Source organism: Carya illinoinensis, chromosome 1, assembly GCF_018687715.1.
Source record: "Carya illinoinensis cultivar Pawnee chromosome 1, C.illinoinensisPawnee_v1, whole genome shotgun sequence".
Taxonomy (NCBI): domain Eukaryota; kingdom Viridiplantae; phylum Streptophyta; class Magnoliopsida; order Fagales; family Juglandaceae; genus Carya; species Carya illinoinensis.
Window position 1 is genome coordinate 27,365,255 of NC_056752.1, and position 17,016 is coordinate 27,382,270.

The 17,016-nt window shown below is 38.7% G+C and overlaps 1 pseudogene; it reads right to left on the reverse strand.

Moving 5' to 3' along the window:
- Positions 1-11,506: 11,506 nt before the first annotated feature.
- LOC122279089 lies at positions 11,507-15,962 on the reverse strand (annotated as a pseudogene).
- Between the last annotated feature and the right edge of the window lie 1,054 nt (positions 15,963-17,016).

The window sequence follows — 17,016 nt, forward strand, 5'->3', positions numbered from 1 at the left end:
TATGAAGATATGACATTTGCTTTTTTCCCCCTGCTTTTCCTATTGCTATTCTTTGAAGGCAGTAATTCCAAAGTACAAGATATTGCCAAAAAGAAAAAAACTACAAGATTGATGCAGAAGTAAAACCAAAGAATGAGCCTAGATTAGCACGCAACGGCCTGCCAAACAAAAATGATAAAAATTTATTTATGACAATCGAGTATGCAAATGTGTGCAAAGGGTTAGAGATTGTGCATATAATATTTTCACTTGGCAAAAATGGCACCAAAAAGATTTTGAGACAAAGTACCTTTAATTTCCTCGTCCTGACAAAGCATTTTCATCAACGTGCTCTTCCTGCATCCTTCAGCAGTAGTCAATACAAGCACTGTCACCTCCTTCTTTAGCTGCTACAATTTCAACTCCTTTAAAGACACATCCAACCCAACAATATAACCTAGGGGCCGAGGCACCTCACAACTCAACCGAGTATTCTTAACGGACAAATTCATGTACTTACGAGTATCGTTCACCACCACCAAAGTCTCCAACATATTCCTCGCATTCAATGCTTGAAAGAACCTGAAAATTTCCAAGTCCAAGAGTTTGCCTACGTAATGGGGTTTCATGCAGTAGTTCCACCACTGAATTTCCAAGCACTTGCTAACTAGCTTCTCACCCTTTTTCATTTGATCAATCAATTTCTTCGTTCCCTCTTTACGGTGTTCCAGTTCTCTGTTTAACCGTATTATATATTCGAATATTAGCGTAAAAGAATCTAGCATGGATTGGAGGCTTTCCAGGGTGGGTTTGAACAGATGGGCTTTGCTTGTCACATCCTTTACTGTTCTAAACAATAGTGAAAATGCCTCTCCAAGTACTACTCCAAAAGCAGCCTCTCCAATTAATGCTCTTGCCATAACTTTGCTTCGCCAACTAACCCAAAAGTGGAAACAATTTATGTTTTAGTTTCTTCTAATTTTCATTTCTCTTTACACTGAAAGTAAGCAAAGCAGAAATTCCAAACAAAATAATCTCAGTGGACAGAATATTTCAATCTTTGTAATGTATAAGAATTAGATGGAAAGAAAAGATTTTGTGGTCGATATTTCAATCTTCATTCCTGTTGAAGTGGTTTGCAAGTGTGGAATGCTGTCCAATTTGGGCAGATTAACACTCAACTGAAGAATAAAATATTAGAGTTGTCTCGAGCGGTTGATGATTCCTCTTCAGGTTCTTCTGAGGCTTTAATTAAGTCGTTACGTCAAGATATTAACATGTTGTTGGAAATGGAAGAATTAATGTGGAAGCAGCGTTCTCGTGTGTAATGGTTGGCTTTTGGGGATCAGAACTCCAAATTCTTTCATAGAAAAGCATCACAATGAAGGGCCAAAAATTATATCAGCAAGTTACGTGATAATGAAGGAGTTTGGCACGAGGGACGAGCTTTGGAAACTGTTGTTAATAATTATTTTGAAGAGTTGTTTGCTAGTTCAAACCCTTGTGATATGTTAGCTATTCTTGATGTTATACCACTGCGCATATCCATTGCGATGAATAAGGAGTTATTTAAGCCTTACACAAAGGATGAGGTGATATGTGGATTATTTCAAATGCAACCTATGAAAGTCTCGCGTCCTGATGGTATGTCCCCTTTATTTTTTCAAAAATATTGGTCTATAGTTGGGAACTTGGTGACTAAATCTATTTTATGTTGTTTGTGTAATGGGTATGTTCCCTCCCATCTTAATGAGACTTTAGTGGTGCTTATTCCTAAGAAGAAGAAATCTAAAACTATGCAGAATTTTAGGCCTATTAGTCTATGTAATATGGTCTATAAGATCATTGCTGAAGTCATTGTTAATAGGCTTAAAAACATTTTACCAATGGTGATCTCTAAATGTCAAAGTGCCTTTGTGCTGGGGCGGTTAATAATGGATAATGTGTTGGTAGTGTATGAATTTGCCCATGCTATTAAGAATTGAAAAAGAGGACGTCGAGGAGTGATGTTTGTGAAATTAGACATGAGTAAAGTTTATGATAGGGTAAAGTGGAGTTTTTTGGAGCAAGTTATGTTGAAACTTGGTTTTCATCATTGCTAGGTGAGTCTAGTGAAGTCGTGTATCAGTTCAGTTTTATATCGGGTTTTGTTGGGGTGCCTACCTCTTCCTTTGTTCCTTTTCGTGGGTTGCGTCAAGGAGATCCTTTATTGCGTTACTTGTTTGTGTTGTGTACTAAAGCTTTATCATCTTTGTTGAGGTATGTTGTTAATTGTCAGCTAATTCATGGTGTTAAGGTTTGTTCTCGGGCACCTACTATAAGTCATTTATTTTTTGCGGATGATGGCTTATTATTTTGTCAAGCCACTTGTGCTGAAAATGAGGCTTTGAGACAGCTTTTGGCCTCTTATGAATCTGTTTCGGGGAAACAATTGAATTTGGATAAAACTAAGTTGCTATTCAACCCTAATGTGGGTGAGGATGATATTTCAGCTATTATGGCTATTGGGAATGTCTCTTCATTATAGCATCATTCTCGGTATTTGGGGCTTCCCTCATTTGTTAGGAGGTCTAAAACTGTTACTTTTTAAGATTTGAAAGAGAAGGTGTGGGGTAAGCTTTAGGGGTGGAAAGAACAGTTACTATCTCAAGCCAGAAGGGAAATTTTAATTAAAGTAGTGGTTCAAGCATTACCAACGTATACGATGAGCTGTTTTTTGGTGCCTAAGAGACTATGTTTGCTCCTTTTTGGTGAGGACAAAGAATTTCAGAATGTAAGATGCATTGGTTGAGTTAGAAGCAAATGTGTGATTCGAAATTTAGGGGAGGGATGGGTTTTAAAAATCTGAATATGCTTAATTTGGCATTACTTGCTAAACAAGAGTGGAGGTTGTTAACTGAAACTCAATCTTTGTTCTCACGGGTGTTTAAAGCCAAGTATTTTCTTAATGTGGAATTTTTGCATGCTAGTTTATCAAGGAAGCCTTCCTTGTTTGGAGAAGCATTTTTGCTTCTAAGAAGCTTTTGTGTGCTCGTTGTATGTGAAATATTGGTAAGGGTGACAAAGTCCGTATCATGCTAGATAGATGGCTGCCCATGAATGTTCCTTTGCTACCTCAATCTTCTCAGCATATTATTTAGCCTGAAACCACTATTGATTATTTATTGATGCCAAATTTATCTTTGTGGAATAGGAATTTGGTGTTTTCAATTTTTCTTACTAATGTGGCTGCCTCTATCCAGACAGGTAGATGATAGAATTATGTGACTGGTTACTAGGAATGGGGCTTACACTATAAACGCTAGGTATCATTTAGCTTTAAACCTGTTCTCTTTACCTGCTAGACCTAAAAGTTCTCATTTGGAAGCTCTTACATGATTTTGGAGAAAATTCTGGAATTTAAAGCTTCCTAGTAAAGTGAAGAATTTTAGTTGGAGGGCATGTAAGGATAGTTTACATACACAACACAACTTGTTGCGATGAGGGATTCTTGATTCAGATTTATGTGTTAATTGTAAGCTGTGCGGGGAGAATGCTTTTCATGCTCTTTGTGGCTGTCCGATGGTGCATGGGGCTTGGGCAATTTGCTGTCCATAGATTTTGCATCATCTACATTAAGTTGGTAGCTTTTCAGAGTTGGTTTGGGTATTGATGAAATTTTATTTTACTTTAGTACCTATATTTCTTACCATTTCATGGGGTGTTTGGAAGTATAGGAATCAAAAAAAAAATTCAGCACTCTGATTGTTGTCTTCTTGAATTAATTGATAATTGCATTGGGTACATTGAGAGTTATCTTCATGTTAAGAAGTGTCATGTAGTGTTGTATAAAGAAAAGGCGCTCTCTTGGAAAGCTCCTACACAAGGAAAGATAAAGCTTAATTTTGATGGAGCTTTGTTTCTCTCGTCTAATTCAGTTGGTATTGGTGTTATTTTACGGTATGATCATGGGGATGTCTTGATGGCTGCAAGCCGCAAAGAGTATGGGGTTTCTAACGTGGATGATATTGAAGCTTTATCAGCTTTGAGGGGTTTGCAATTCATACTTCATATGGGTTTGTCGCATCGGATTTTGGAAGGTGACTCACTTAATATTGTTGAAGCTATTTGTTCTAAGGAAGTTAACTACTCCAAGCAAGGGTCTGTGATCACTAAGATTAAGAACATTCTTCGTTGTTTCAACTCCTATGAAGTTCTTCATGTTGGTCGTCAAGGGAATAAGGCTGCTCATCTTCTTACTAGATATGCTTATTTTATTGATGATACTTTGCAATGGTGATATTCATGTCTAGAATTTATTCAGTCTTGAGTTCATTTAGATTCTGCCATGTAACTATGTACCAATGGATTTTGCTTTGTATCTTCTTTACGAATGAGCTGTTGTTATTATCAAAAAAAAAAAAAAAAAAAGCAAGGGTTTTGGGTTATCACACCCTTAAGTACCGTTGAATACAACACAGCAAATGCTTCTCCAAATACTGTTTGATCCGACAAAAGCTAGTGCCATAACTTTGCTTCCAACCAATCCAAATTAAGCTCCAATACATGAAAATTAAATGCATGTTTGGGATTGCGGTGAGAAATATAACTTATAACTTTAGGATTTATAAGTTATAACTTAAGTAATAAGTTCTACTATTAAAAAACTATTTACTGTCTGCTAACCATATGTTTAAAACACTTTCAAACATGTTACGTTTGTTTGGAAAAAAAAAATTTAAAAATACTTTACGAGGTAGAAATGATGGTTATTTGAATTTTTAAATATTATAATCATATCCTTGAAAGTTGTAATAATCTTAAATTTGTATGGATATTTTTCTCCATTGATAGTCTTTTTAAAATTTGAATTACGTTCCACATTATCCGAAAAAACACGTTTGAGGAAAAGCATCATTTTTTCAGAAAAAACATCAAAATGATGCTTTTCCTCAAACGCACTTTTTAGCTTATTTGAGATTAAAAATACTTTAATATGTAATACCCAAACAACCTGAGTTTTCATTAAAGAGCTTTTAAGAATATTTAAGCACTTTTAATTCCAAAAGTGGAAAATCTGAAGAGTTTTGATAAGTTTAGGTAGATTAGCCTATGTACTATGTTTTATAAAATATGCTACAAAATTATGGTTAATCGTCTCTCCCCATTGCTTGCTAAAATTATTTCACCTGAACAATGAGCCTTTCTTCCAAGTCGTTGCATCTTTGAGAACATTAGTGTGACTCAAGAGATGATTCACTCTATCAATAAACAATCTCATGGTGGGAATATAGTTTTGAAGATTGACATGGCAAAGACCTATGATAGTGTGGACTAGTCATTTCTTTTGCAAGTTCTAGCTTTTGGGTTCTCATAATTGTTTTGCATGTTGATTAGATAATGCATTACTACTCCTTGGTTCTCCATAGTCATGAATGGCGTCTCCAAAGGTTTTTTTTTTTAAAGGTGGTCGAGGGTTGTGGCAAGGTGATCCTATTTCACCTCATTTGTTCATTTTAGTAGAGGAAATCTTTTCAAGAATGATAAAAAAAAAAAAAAAAAAAGTTAAAATGGGCAAGATCATTCCATTTTATCATCCGAGGGGAACCCCTATTATTTCTCACTTGCTTTATGCTGATGATATGGTATTATTTTGCAATGGGGGAAAAGACTTCATTGAAAGCTATTACTAAAGTGTTGAAAACTTAAGAACAATGGTCGAGGCAAGTAGTAAGCCAAAAGAAATCCTCTATATTTTTCTCTTCGCAGATTTCACTGTCTGGACGTCGGGAACTCCTTCGATTCATTGGTTTTATGGAAGGATGTTTTCCTTTCAAATACTTGGGAGTTCTTATTATTTCAGGAAGACTAAAGATTGCTCATTTTGATGATTTGTTTGCCAAAGTTCAGGCCAGATTGGAGGGATGGCAAGCCAGATTGTTATCCAGTAGGGCGCAGTTGATTCTCATTAAACATGTGCTTCAAAGTATACCTATCCATAGCCTTTCAATCTTAAGGATTCCTAAAGCTGTTCTTGAGAAAATTCAAAGAATCATAAGCACTTTTTTCCTGGGAATGAAAGATGGTAAAGCAAAGAAAAAATAGCGCTCATGGGAGGATCTTTGTAAGCAAGTTTGTGACGCTCCCAAATCCCCACGCCCGGACATAGGGAAATCGAGACGTCTAGATGGTGACATTGCGGGTCACCACCCTATCGACGAGTGCCAAGTGTGTGTAAAAGCAACAAATGTGCACGAAGAAACACGCAGCGGATAGTAAAGTCATATAACTAAGTACCTGAATTTTTCTTAATATAATACAAAACTGATGAAAACATACATAATAAAATATTACGAACTACAAATATAGTTTTAAACCAAATAACAAAACTTTAACTTTAACTTCAGCACCCCGGCGGAGCTGCATCCTCGGGCTCAGCCTCCTCCTCCTCATCCTCGATCTCTGCACGAAAATCTACGGTACCAAAAATGGTGCCGCAGGTAAGTAAAATCCAAACACCACCAGATAAAAATATATAAAACTCAAACAATATGCATGAAGTATGCCCAATGCACATGTCTCATAAACCACATCTCAAAACCCATAAAATCATATTTTTCCATGCACGTCAAAAATCTCATTTGGCCCAAAAACATATCCTTTCCAAATATCATGCTAAAATTCACATTTGGCCCATATCGAATTCATATCCATTAACCAATTAATCCGTATGCACCATGACCTCCCCTAGGGGTCATCAGCACACCCTGGCTCCAGTGCCACACCGCAGGTAACGACCACGCATGTGACACCTAAACGAGCGATGCCCAATTCCGCACCCCGCGCGTTCGTAGCCAAGCATCCTCTAGCCCTCGCCAACGAAGGGCCACAGAGTCGATGCGTAGAGCGATGCCCAGTTCTGCGCCCAGCGTGTTCGTAGCCAAGCATCCCCTAGCCCCCGTTCCCGTCGTCGCCCAGCGACAACTCAGGGGACGTCACTTAGTTTATTCCGCTCCCGAGTGACCAGAGGAGCTCCACTGAGATAATACCCCATCCCGGCTTGGGATCGTGATACACACGCACCCGAAAATCCACTTAAGCCAATAAAACAGGCTTTTCTCAATTAAATAAAAACGCACGTGCATGCACCATGTAAATGCAATATCAATGCACAAAACAATCAACCAACCATAAATCAATAAAACAAGCAACTCCGTCCTCCATCCATCCGACCCTCGAACTCCTCGGACTCAGTCCGGAATCAGCCAACCAACAACAAATAATTATTGAATGAGCAAAATATTTTTAAATCTGAAAGTAGGGTTTGGAAAATACTTACAGCTCTATATGGTATTTTTAGAAAGCTCGTGGTGTTGCAAACGGCGGAGGAAAAGCAACGTAACAATGTAATTTACATTGTGGTCGTGGGTAATAAATTACCCACTTTCAAACGGGGACAAACCAAGGCACGAAATTGATAGGGAATTATCTTGAGATATTTATGAAGCTAAAGGAAACAAGTTTTGGTCGTGGGTGGCGGCGAAAACGGCGGTTGAAGGCCGGATTACCCAAAATGGAAAGCTAGCTCGTGGGAGCTATTCCGGTGACGGATCGAGGCCGGAAATGGGTGGTTTAGGTCGGCAAGAGGTGGGGGAAGAAGCTGTGAAGAGATGGTGGCCGGAGGTGGTGCGACGACGCCGGAAACGGTGAAAAACCGTGTGGCTTGGAAGAGCTCGTGGTGGCTAACGGTGGCTCGGATGGAGGTGAAACTTGGTGGGGATGTTCACCGGTGAGAGGGGAAGAAAACTGGGTGGTGGTGTAGGCCATGCCGCCGGCGAGCGGCGGTTCTGGGCTGCGAAAGCAACCGGCGACAGGGGAGAAAAACAGGGCAGGGGCCGTGACTTCCAGCCATGCGTGGCGGCTAACAGCTGGTCCGATGGCTCTGAAAATTGGTGTGGATGATTTCTGGTGGAAGGGTAAGAGAATGGTGGTGGTGGTGTACTAAACGGTGGCCGGACGGCGGAGAACTGGGTGGTCAAAGTGGCGGCGACGGAAAGGAGAAAAGAGAGAAGAGCTGTGCGGGGAGAGAGAAACCGGGAAGGAAAGAGGAAGAAAAGGAAGAAAAGAAGAAAAAGAAAAAGGAAAAGGGAAAAAGAAAAAGAGAAAAGAAAAGAAATGAGGTCCAATCTTCACTCCGGAAGCTAAAAACAGTTTCGCCGAAAACAATATTAAAAACCGTAAAACGACTAAAATAAATTAAACACCACATCAAATAAATTAAAAACCAATTAAAATACATTAATTTAAAATAAATAAACCAATATATTATTCAAATTAAAAACAACCATTCAGTGAAAATACACGTAAAAACGGGGTATCACAAAGTTTCCAAAGGTGGACTGGAAATCTGTAGTCTTCAAGAAGTGCAGTCATCTCTTCACATGACGTTAGCTTGGAATCTATTGCAAGGTACATCTCTTTGGTCCACTTTTTTTCATGCTAAATATGTTGGTGACAAACATATTTCTATGGTGGATCCAAAGAAATGGTCTATTTTTGGGAAGATGATTTTGCAGAGTATTCCTTTAGTGCAAGCTCATTCTAAATGGAAAGCTCGGGAAGGACAACTTTATTTTTGGCGTGATAACTAGTTTGATAATGCTCCTCTATGTGATAATACTCAGATTTTTTATTTGCCGAATCTTAAATTGGAAGAATGTAAAACTGGGTTGGGTTGGAACTTGGAACTTTTTACTCAGTTGGTTAAGCATCAAACAGCTGGGGAAATTATTTTGCAACTGGGTAGGATTCAAAATGGGCATGATGTGCTGATATGGCCCCCGAATGCCCATGGGAAATTCTCTACAAGAAGTGCATGGAATTGTATTCGTATGAAGGGTCCTGATTTTCCTTGGAGAAAATGGGTCTGGCATCCTACTCTTTCAAAAAAAAAAATCGATTACTATGTTGAAGGCCATACATGAATGTCTTCTGGTGGATGATAGATTTTGCAAAATCGGTATTCCTATTGTGTCCCAATGCGATTGTTGCTCAATTTATGGTTATGAAGATCTTAATCATGTTCTAGCAAAATGGGGTTTTGCTGAAAAATATGGAGAATTTGTTCAGTAGTTCTTGGAGTACCTTGAATGGAAGGTCACTCATGGAGACAGAGGGTGGATTGTTGGCATTGGTGGGCAAGAATTTCTACTCGTCCTGGTCAATTGCTGGGTCTCCTTCCAGCTATCATAACTTGGCACTTATGGGGGCTTCGTTGTAAGGCCAGGATGGAAGGCTCGATGGAATCGATTCAATAGGTTTGGCGTTTCATAAAATATTGGGTGTCTTGGATTGCTTTAAAAATTAAGTAAATGTGCTCACTCAGCATGATGAAGGTATTTTACAATGTTTTAATATGCCATTAAATGTTTTGCCACTCTGGTCACTTGGAAGCGTCTTAAACAAGGTTTGGTAAAGTTGAATGTGGATGGTTGTTCTCTTGATAATCTCAATCCTTCGGGTGCGGGTGGAATAATTAGGGATGATAAAGGAGACCTAGTTTGAGGGTTTCTAGCAGCTACAGGGCATAATTCTAACAATTATGTAGAGTTGATGGGTTTACTTCATGGACTTCGACACATTGGTCCGTTGGGACTATTATGGAGATTGAACTGGATGTCGTGTTAGTGCTTAACTGGTTGAGATCTCAGAGATATGGCCTATGGTATATGGAAGATTATGGCGATGAAGTACAAAGTCGGCTAGCTAGGCTTAATGTTTGTTTCGTTAACTACTATAGAGACAGTAATTTGGTTGTTAATGGTTTTGCTAAAATGGGTGCTAAAGGTCAAACTAGCTCATGGTCTTTTTAATCTAAGTTGCCTGCTAACATTAGAGGTAACATTCGGTTGGACAAACGAGGTCTTCCCTATATTCGGAAACCTCGAAGAGGTTGATAGTGGGCTTTGTGCACCTGTTTTTTTCTCTCGAGGTATGTCTTACTTTGCACTTGGTTAATTCTTCTCTTACTATATGTTCGTGCAGGTTTTTTTTCTTGCAGGTTGCTACTTCATGCTTATTTTCTTGTTTTCTTTGTGGCAATTGTATTATGGTTGAGTTCTAAGGATTTTTTAAGGTGTGGGTTTTGGTCTATTTTAATATTTATAACCCCAAGCCTCGGGTTGTAACCACGGTTTTCCTCTGCCACAAGTGAGAGCTTATCAATAAAGTTTCGGAAGTACCGTCCTCCTTCCTTTAAAAAAAATGTTTAATAATGGCTTCCAACACAATGGTTTCTTTCCTCACATCCTCCATGCTCGGACCAAACATCCCCCACCATCAATCTTATATTTTCCAAACCCAACAAGTTCGAATAAGATCTGTTTCAACTGCTTTTTACCAATTAACAAAAGAAAAAAAAAGATTCACGGATGTTATTGCCAACTTTTGATTTCTTTTTCACCATCTCTTCTATATATTTGTGTGGCCTCTTTCGGATCACGCTTCTTTTTCTTGTTATTATACCTTCTCATGAGCTAATGATCTCTCACATTCTCTTCAAAACTAATGATTAATAACTTTTGAGGAGGTAGGAGGGATTGTAAATTACTTTACAATTCTTAATTTATTTAGATAATTGACTTGTAGATTTATTTATTAATTAAAACTTTTGATTACTTCATATTGGACACTGATATTTATTGAAAAATCCATTGGATGAAATGCTTGGACTCTGCATTACATTCTTATTCTTTGGGTTGTGTTGGGGCATAGACGTTTAGTGAGTTAAAAATGATATTCAGCACTCCATTGAGCATGAACATATTTGACAAACACTAATAAAATTAACTTTTTAATCTTTTTTATTTTATTTTAAATTTTCATAAAGGAAGATGAAAAAACATCTTGAATTTTCATTTAAGAAAAATTAAAATTCTGCGAAAGAAAATTCATTGATAATTAATATTGTGAAAATCATTCACAATTCATACAGACATTATTTTATGAGACATGTGTAGCAGTCTCACACTCAACACACCAGAATTTTTGAAGTGTAGAATAAAAGAAGGTAAAAGAATAAAATCACAAATTTAAATGGTGTGAAAAAGTGTGAGGATGCCGCATTGAATTTTTCTTATTTTATTAAACCAAATGATGATATATAAATCATTCATAGCATTGCACTAAACAAATATATCGCAATATATTGGTGGTGCCTCTACAAAACCAACTGATCGTACAAGATTGAATTCACACAATACAAAACATAAGTAAATTCAGCAGTTGCCCAAACATGGATAATGATACACCTATAACTCTTTTACAACTATTTTAGAATCAATCAACACAAGCATGCCGAAGTTCATTGTCTTAAAATAGTGCCTCTATCCCTTTTCTAATGCCAACTTACCCTTTGAGTGCAAATGATTCCTCAAATTTACCGGTTTCATACTCTTGATGTAATAGAAAGGGAAAAGGAACAAAGACGAGATAACGTTATACCTGATCAAGTAACCAACATTTATCCTAAATGAAGCAACTCCCACTCTCATAAACGATTAGCAAGCCAGTTCAAGTTGATATCTTTCTCAACTATCCTTATCTTTATACGGGTGCCATCCATGCGGAACTCTTGGATAGCCTCCCATAACTTGGCTCTCATTTTGTCGCAAACTACAAGCTTCAACTTCTCAAGATCCATAGTTGATGGCGGCAATGGACTAAGCAACCTCAAGCACCCTATCATGTGGATCTAATTCAAATTACGCAACTCGCCAATATGTTTTGGCAACTTACTAATGCTTAGGCAGTTGGATATGTCAAGAATGCGTAAGTTCTGGAGGCTTGTAACTGACTCCGGCAACTCTAACAAACTAGTACAAGTCCTAAGTATCAGGACTTCTAAACTCGTCAGCTCTCTAATCTCTATGGGCAGTGCAAACAGCTTATGGCAATTGGTTATGCTGAGTTTTTTAAGGCTGACAATATAACACAGCCACGTAGGAAATTCCAACAAATGATTGCAGTAGTCAATGTTTATCTCTATCAAACTTGACCATGCATTCGAGATCTTGATACTGCAATTCCTAAAATTCTGACCAATATTACACATAAAGGGATATCTTCTCCAAGTTCCTCAATGGTGGTGGGGTCTTCAAAATGGAAGGAATTGAAACCTTTTGTAGCCTAATTCTCTTTAGATTCGGTAGAAACCCAAGTAGCTGAACGTTACCTAATTTGGCTGGAAAGAAACCATAGTTTGTGACAATCAAAACCTTTTAATTTATCCACTTTCTCCAAAAACTCAGGTAAGCCATAATTCTTTGTCTGAAAATTCAGAACTAGAACCTCAACTTTGGCTGGTAGAATACTGCACCAACTTGAGGAGAACTTTTCACCTGCAAACATATCCTATATGTTGTGACCAGGTGGAAAATATTCTATACATCACAAATTGTGTATCAATGTGTGTGATGGTGTTTTGTGAGCAGATGAACCAACCAGTTGAGATAGATAAGAGTTGGGCATCGATAGGTTGCTGTCTCTCTATTCCGTCCACCATTTGGGAATATTAATGTTTCCACTTATGTCTATGATCAGTCTTTTCCTCTGCTCTAATGGCTCCTGGCTACTCTGATGGATAGCTAGCTCTCTAAGAAGATCATGTTGTGAGACGAAGTCTTTACTGTAGTAGCTGCCAACCTTACTTGCATCCTACCTGGCAAATAATAAGTGAAAACAAATGCTTAGAAGAGGTTGTAGTTCCTCAGTCTTTGCACAGCAGAATATAAGTTCCATGACCATCCAATGAAAAGAAGAATAGTCAAATTATACAAACCAAAACGAAAAAATAAAAATAAAATCCAGCATACCTTGTGACCACTAGCTTAGTTAGATTCTGGGTGCTGATTTCATGTAGAATGGCAATTGCATGGATGCCATCTTCAACTAGTTCATATAGTTCTGATCACATATCAATGAGGGCAGCAACAGGGATCTTTTGGTCCTCAGGAAACGAACCCAAGTCCATGAAACACTCCCTCAAGATCATCCCATTATCTTTGAATTCTAGACTGCTTTTAAGACACTCAAGCAGGTCACTGTCAATATCAGTATCAAGGATGGAACAACCACGAGACCATTTCACCACTCTAAGGTGCCAAGTCACGGCAGACTGCCCACAAAGTGATTTTCCAACCACTTTAAGGGCCAGAGGAAACCCCCCATAGCCTTTCACTATCTGCAATTCAAGGATCAGTTATTTGTTGAAGGTTGAAGAGGTTAATAATGGTCAAAGTTCATTTTATCTAAACCATGTTAATCATCATGAAATATGAAAAGATGGTTGTATGTCTAGTGTTTCTTTATATTCTTAACTTTTGGAAACAATTGGTGTATCAAAAATAAAACAAGCAAACGCAAGAGTGCAAACATGATTTTGTAGGTAGGCAGGGTGTTATATACTTTTAAATTCACTTAATAAACCTATCATGGATTTCTTCACTCATAAGCATACCTCCCCAAAAATGTACAATTGCTAATAATAACGCAGATTGGCATGTTACCTTTTTAATCATTTCTCCATCTGGAATGTAAGAGGAGCTCCCAAGCCTGGTGAATGAAGAAAGAGTTCCATCGCATCATCATCATTTAATGGTTTTAACTTATATGTGAACCTAAATCTTGGAAAGCAGTTCTTGAAGTCACTAGAATCTTGTAATTAGGCAAACCAAATAAAAGTTTCTCTAGAATGGATTCCGATCCAAACTGGACATCATCCAGGATTAGCAATATATATTTGTTTTCATTAACTTCATTCCACAGTGAAAAAGCAGTGGTTCTACACAACACTACACCTAGAGGTGGTGAATAGGTGTAAACCAACTTTTATGGCCCTTTGAAAATTGATCAAACAAGCAGTTAGTAAATAAATCAAATAACACAAATAATCAACACATGATTTTGATTACGGAGTGGAAACTCATTTGAAGAACATCTTCAAAATCTAAAACCACTTCAGGTCACCACCTCAAATCCACTATAGAAATTTTAGTTCGTTACAACCAATTTAGAGACACTCACAAAACCTTTGTAGTAGCTAAACTTGGCTTGCAACACCACGAGTGACCCACTCGATCTCTACACGCATATAGTGTCAGAACTCCAACCTTTCTATAGCTTCCCATGAGACCCTCTCGATCTCTGCATCAACAGCAGCTCCGGACTCTTCCGGCCAACAAATATGTCCACTTCAATGGACTCATATAAGAATTGATTTTGAGTATGTTATGGTGGAGAAGTGTTTATCCAAGAAAGAATCAACCAAATGGGGGAGAGGTTGCTCTAAGAAGTTCTTGGAGGCCCTTAGGGTTTTTGCTCTGATTCTCCACACTAGAACAGAAGTTAAGTTGTTCTATTTATAGTTCCAATCAAAGGAGGCGCTTCAAAACCCTAAATTGTAAGTGATCTGGAACATTGGCTCGAGCGAAGGTTGAGCGGCACAATCTGCCTGGTTTCGCTCGAGCTCAGTGTCGAGAGGCCCACTCTGCCTGAGTTCACCCGAGCTCAGTGTCGAGCGAGTGTCGAGCGGCACAGTTCGCTTGAGCGCCTTGTTGAGCGAGGGTCAAGCGAAGACATCTGCTTTGACCAATAACGAGCACACTTCAAGCACGCTTCAAGCCTTTCCACAACAACACTTGTTACAACACTATTTTACATAGGTTTTTACAAGAATATGCCAATATGCTCATTTTTCCCTCAACAATCTCCCCCTTCGGCATTTCTGTGACAAAACCTCTAACCTATACATATGACTTAATCCTAGCACACCCATCCCTAGATCCATATTCTTGAACATGTTGAAATATTTCTGCACACACATAGCAAACGGTTAAACATACCCATACACATATGCACAAAAACGTGTTTGCAATTCACAAATCATAATTCATGAATAGTCATGTCAAGTACAGGTTTTAGAAAAGAAATATTTCATCAAGCAACAAATCAGAAATTGAGTTCAAGAACCATTAGTCAAACAACAGTAGCTAACATGAGATATAAATCAAAAGACAACCAAAAGCTGTTGTTCCCCCAAAAAATGTGCTATTAACACTGTGTTACTAGAACAACTCACACTCCCCCTGAGTTAGTACAAGTAACACTCCACACTCCCCCTGAGTTAGTACTGTACTACTCCCCCTTTTTGTCACAACAGGCAAAGGGTCTCAATCATCACCATCTGCATCCTCATCATCCTCATTAAGTTGCCCTTCGATGTCGTTGAAACCTTGGGTCACAAATTGCTACAGATTATCAATTTTAACATCGAGGCTATGAACTGTAGCATCTATAGTATCGAACCGGGCATCAAGACGGTCTAGATACTCAAGGACCTGCTGAAAGCTGGGCTCAGTTGAACCTAGGGCTGAAGTGGATGGTGCCGAGGCAGACGGCTGAGAATTGGATGGCCGAGAGCTTGAAGGCTGAGAGGAGGGAGCGGAAGGGTGCTCAACAAGGAGAGGGTGTGAGGTGGTGTGAGTACGACTAAGCTGGACAATCCTATGACCAATAGGAGCCTTAAGTTCAATTCTAGGCTCCTGAGGAAGTAAAACGACTGACTGGGAGAGGGCCAATCGGGTGATTAAACAAGTTAAGGGCAAACCAGTCAGTGTTTTGGAGGACCGATACGCCTCAATAATAACCCGACACAGAAGACTTCCTAGATAAATTGAGACACCATTGATCAAGGCATATAGCAAAGTAGCACGGTCAAGACCCACATCACTATTATGACCAGTAGGATCTAAATTAGTAAGAACAATTCTACTAAGAATGAGGTGATCAGGTGTAAAACGAGCAGTCGAAAGAGGGGTCGTCCCTTCCCAGTTACTAGGCCGACCACAAAGACATCCAGCAATGACTTGTGGACTAGGAGGAGATGTCTGTGTATAGGAAAACACAGGATAGGACACACGAGTGGCATTTAGCAGATCCGCTTTCATGTCCAAAGTTACTCGGAAAAGAATGTTTCGGAGACTGACCTCAAACGAGTCATCAACAGACACATTATGAATGTTGGAGTAAAACTCCCTAACCAACTCCATAGAAGGAGTGGGATGACCAGTGGTCAAAGCCTGCCATTGGCGAGACTCAAAGATGCAAGGAATGATGGTCTCGGTAAGCTCACCTAGAGATACTTCACGCTCGACTATAGGAGTACGATGAGAGAAGTTATGAGAATACAACTCCTGGGCTCGTGCATTACGGAAGTGGGCTTGAGCGGGTGCAGGGGGGTTGTTGATAGGACCCCATGAAGAGAAGGGCCAACCTAGCCCACCCATGGGCTCATGCATGCCATGGGTCAACTTGGCCCATGCCAACTATGTTATTGCTTATTGTTTATTTTAATTTAATTATTTATTTTCCAAGGGACCTATTGGGGGTTTCCAAGTTGTAATCCTTATAAATAGGACCCTTAGTCTTTGCATTTACATCTTTTGGCAAACTTCTAGACGGAAGACTATTGTTTGAGAGATCACAAACCGGTGCCTTGCACTTAGGCTTTTTGGGTGCAATTCGTGAATCCCAAAGAGAGGATCACACCTTGCAATTCGTGAATAGGTGTAATTCATTTATCTTGTTCTTGCAACTTAGTGCAATTCATGAATCCAAGTTGAGTTCTTCAATATATGAGGTTTATTTAATTCTTGTGCAATTCATGAATCAAGTATTGAATTAGTATTGTTTATGCTTTTGTTCATTCAAGTTCATAAGTTTGTTCTTTTGTTCTTGAGTGTTCTTCGTTGTTCTTGAGTGTTCTTCATTGTTCTTGACTGTTCTTCATATTTTTTGCTCTTCTAATCCATCCAATCCATAAAATCTCCCAACACTTGTGTTTGTCAACTTTCCATAAAGTGTTTGCTCCATCTTTTTAGCCTTGGCCGAAATTCACTTCCTTTGGGAATTGAATTCAAATTTTGGCAATCCTTGCCTAATTTGAATTGCCTAATCCGCCCACTCATCTTGTCAATTAAGGTTCCTATAATTTAGGAATCC